This window comes from Cucumis sativus, chromosome 5 (assembly GCF_000004075.3).
Source record: "Cucumis sativus cultivar 9930 chromosome 5, Cucumber_9930_V3, whole genome shotgun sequence".
Classification (NCBI taxonomy): Eukaryota; Viridiplantae; Streptophyta; class Magnoliopsida; order Cucurbitales; family Cucurbitaceae; genus Cucumis; species Cucumis sativus.
Genome location: NC_026659.2, coordinates 20,222,138 through 20,226,157, shown reverse-complemented (window position 1 = coordinate 20,226,157; position 4,020 = coordinate 20,222,138).

The following is a 4,020-nucleotide window of genomic DNA, read 5'->3' as shown; positions in this document are numbered from 1 at the left end:
GAGAGAAACCGATAAATATATGTGATATAGTCGTCAATTATAAGTTTAAGATAGAGCTTTATATTTAAATATGATTTAAATATAAAAATATGAATGCAGATTCATATTTGAAAGCTAAAATATTATGAAAATGGTCAAAATTGTAAAAAATCAAAATGTTTGACTTTTCACCTTGAAAAGTCAAACTTTGACCAACTTATATTTAAATATGATTTGAATTTTGAAAAAATAAATGGGGATTCATGCTCAGGAGGAAGAAACTAGTCAAAGCAGATAATATGGTAAAAAGTTAAAATGTTGACTTTTGACTTTGACTTGAATAGTTAAATGACCATATTGTCCAAAGTTAGTAGAAAATCCAATATTTTATTGGATAATCCCATTAACATTTAGGGTTCGTTTAGATTAAATTAACGATAAAATATTTTCAAGAATACATTTTCTTTTAAACATTGTTTTTAAAAATGAGTTTAAAATTTAACATTTACATGTTTGGTTAAACTTTTTTATAAGTGTTTATATGTAAATTTTGTTTGGTTTGTCATATACAAAAAAAATGTTTATACTTAACTCAAATTACCATAAAGGATTACTAAAGATTATGACCTAATTTCATAAAAAAAAAATACATATATATTTTGATTTTTTAAAAAGAAATATACTTTTAAATTAATTGTACGATCTCTTGAAACTAATTGTTTTAAAATTTTGAAATTACTAAAGTTAAAACCAAGTATTATTTTTTTTCGTATTAAATTGTTTTAGATAGTTTTATTTTAGAAGTAGAAGTATATTGATATTTAAATTCATAATCATAAAACTACCCTAAACATACAAAGTTTAGTATGTTAAACCACCCTAAATCGAACTCAAACGTGCATCGAAGTAAAGAACAAAGCTCAATTATTCATGGAGCAAACGGTAAGTAACAGAGACAACATACATTTCTTCATTCACAACACAAACAATAAGGAACTTGAGAACAAAATGAAATCTTAAATGTAGCAAGACCCAGAGAAGAAACAAATTACCCCTTTTGTTTTGGTTTTGGTTCTATTTTGTAGATACAGTTTCGATCTTCAAAAGGAATAACTTTGATGGGATTGAATTTTAAAGACACTGAGAGACAGACAGATAAAAGAGAAGAAGAAGAAGAATCAACAAGGCAATACCTGAGAAAGGAGATGTTTTCTTCCCGCAATTCCAATATAGGGCATTTTCGTAAAATTCATATAAGAGAAAAAATTGGTAAATTCCCTATCAATCACTTTAAAATTCATTTTGTAAAAAGATGGTTTTTAAGGATTTTTCTAAAATGAATTTTTAGACTTTGCCAAACCCTACAATTGTTATCAAAATAAATTTTTAACAAAATTAAACACCTTAAAATTCCAACCAAACACACCCTTAGTGGGATAAGTGGCTACTTGAGATGTAAACACCTAACCTACTAAGTTTTACTAATGGTTAGTCGAATACTAGGTGTTGAAATTTGATGAACTAATTGCATGTAATTAGATTATTTAAAAGAACTTTTGAAAATAAGACTTTTGAAAATTTTTGTAATTTTTATTTATAAAATTATTCCAAATTCATATTTTCTCTCTCAAATTTCTTCACTAATAGGGTCCCACCACCCAGTTCTAAGTCTCGAGAATAGCGGGTCAACACTAGTGGTTGTTCCAGATTCGTGTTCGTGAGAAGATTACAAGAATTGAAAAGCTTTGAAGGTACGTTTTCCTTTAACCCTAATTTTGTTTAATTAGGGTATTTAATTTGTAGCATGTTGCTTTCTAAATTGTTTAGATGTAATTAGAATAAAATAGATCATGTTTTTCTACCGTGAATGTCTCGTGTTCCAACAATATTGGGTTGGAATTGTACAACTTTTTATTACATATTGTTGGAGAATGGAATTATTGCTAGTTACTTATTATATTAAACTATTTGTCACTTTCTTTGTTGTGTAACTAGAGTGAATTAATTAATGTGTTTCTTGAATGTTGAGTTCTATACATATGACTTATTGTTGAAGAATGTGAGAAAAACAAATATTCTATTAACTTGATATCTTAAGTTAACATGTGAGCTAATAACAACTGAAGGAACAACTCAAGAAACGAATAGCGATAATGACATATAGAACACCAAACATTGTTAATCCAATTCGACGATACAACATCTACATTTGGGAGACCTTTAGCTCGATTGAAAAAATCATTTATAAAAGATTGAAGAGGATCACAAGTACATAACTTATCAACAATTAGCTATTTTGAATTATATGTGACTTTTACAATATAAATGTTTAGGCTCCCCCTAACCACTTGATGTATGAACAAGGAACTCGATCTAGGCTCCCCCTAGATCACATGCTTCATGTTTCACTATTGCAACGTCTCAATGTCTAAGCTCTCACTGTGAAAGATTCCTCAAAATAATCTTCAATGTTAGGCTTCCCCTAACTTATAAAAATCTTCTCAAACAAGTACTTCACAATGACAGTAACAATATGATCAACACTACACATCATTTAAAAGCGTACTTTGTAAAAGACTTTCTCAATACATAATTTGTTGCACATATACCGCACTTTTGTCTTCTACATACATAAGTATACCACACAACCAACAAAGCCACAAGCTGTAATCTAGGTCAAAATAACCAAATACAACTCCATGTCTCTATTAATAAATATTAACCATATTATTTATTGATAAATATTAATCAACTTGAGAGAATATATAGTAACAACCCGAACCAATCTATTTATCTTTAGTAATAAATATTAACCATATATTTACTAATAAATATTAACTCAACATAGCAGTCAAACCTAAATAAAATATTAACCATAAGGAATTTATGCTTCAATTTTGCCTTTAATAAAATAAGCCAACCAAACTCTATAACAAAATGGAATTTGTCGGCACGTGTCCGAAACGACGCAGAGAGACCGACGTCCTCAAAAGAGCTAGTTTTAAAATAAAATAAGAGTCGCCACCAATTTTTTTTACGGTGTGATTGGAAACCGAAATAAAATAAACAATTTTTAAAAAATAGCATGTGAAAAATAGAATTGAGTTTTGGAGTCATTTGTGTGTGGGGAAGGTATTAGCACTCCACAACACCCATTTAGAAAAACGGTGGCCAAATTTAAAATCTTGAATTGCAAATATTTTTAAATTTATTTTAAAACTAATGTTTTATTTCATCCATCATTACTCCAATATTTGAAGCAATGATCTCATAAAATAAGTGGAATTATATTCCATTAATTAGACTATATATTGAAGGAAAATTTCTCACCTTAAGAAAATGAGAAATCATTACAATTTCCCAAAATCTATCATAGGCTAGTCTTTGAATAAAGATTTTTTTTTAAACATTGATTAAATTCATTTTTTCTTGGGATTAAATCTCGGACTTTCAAAGATGTGATCCCTCACCTTAAGAATTCTAGAAAATCGGACTCTCAAATTTCCTAGATTCCATCATAGGATTATTTTTAGCAAAATAGAAGTGAGTTATTAAAAAAGTTGATTAAAGGAAACATATGAAATATAGATTTATATTTTAAACATTTTTTAAAAAAAATTAAAATGAATAGTTGTAAAGTAAAAATTTCTAAACAGTTAAAAAAGGAAATTTAAGAAAGATCTTCAAAATTAGATAAATAGGAAGTAATGCACAATGTAATCAAATATAATATACCCTAAATTAAGCAAGTAAGATGAGATTTTATTTTTTTAAAAAAATATTGGGAATCGATCTTTTGAAGGGAGAAGAAAAGACTAAGGTTTTTTTTTAAGAAAAAATAATAATAACAATGAAAGTAAAAGAAAGCAGGAATAAACAAATAAATAAAAAATAAAAATACTTACCTTTAAAGATTTTTTGTAAGAAAATTTTCATCCAAAGAATTCTTTGTTACAAAAAACTATCCCTTTTTTAAATGACATGATCATTATTTATAGACTCGGAGTATACCACAAATTAGGAAAAAGTAATAAGAATAAA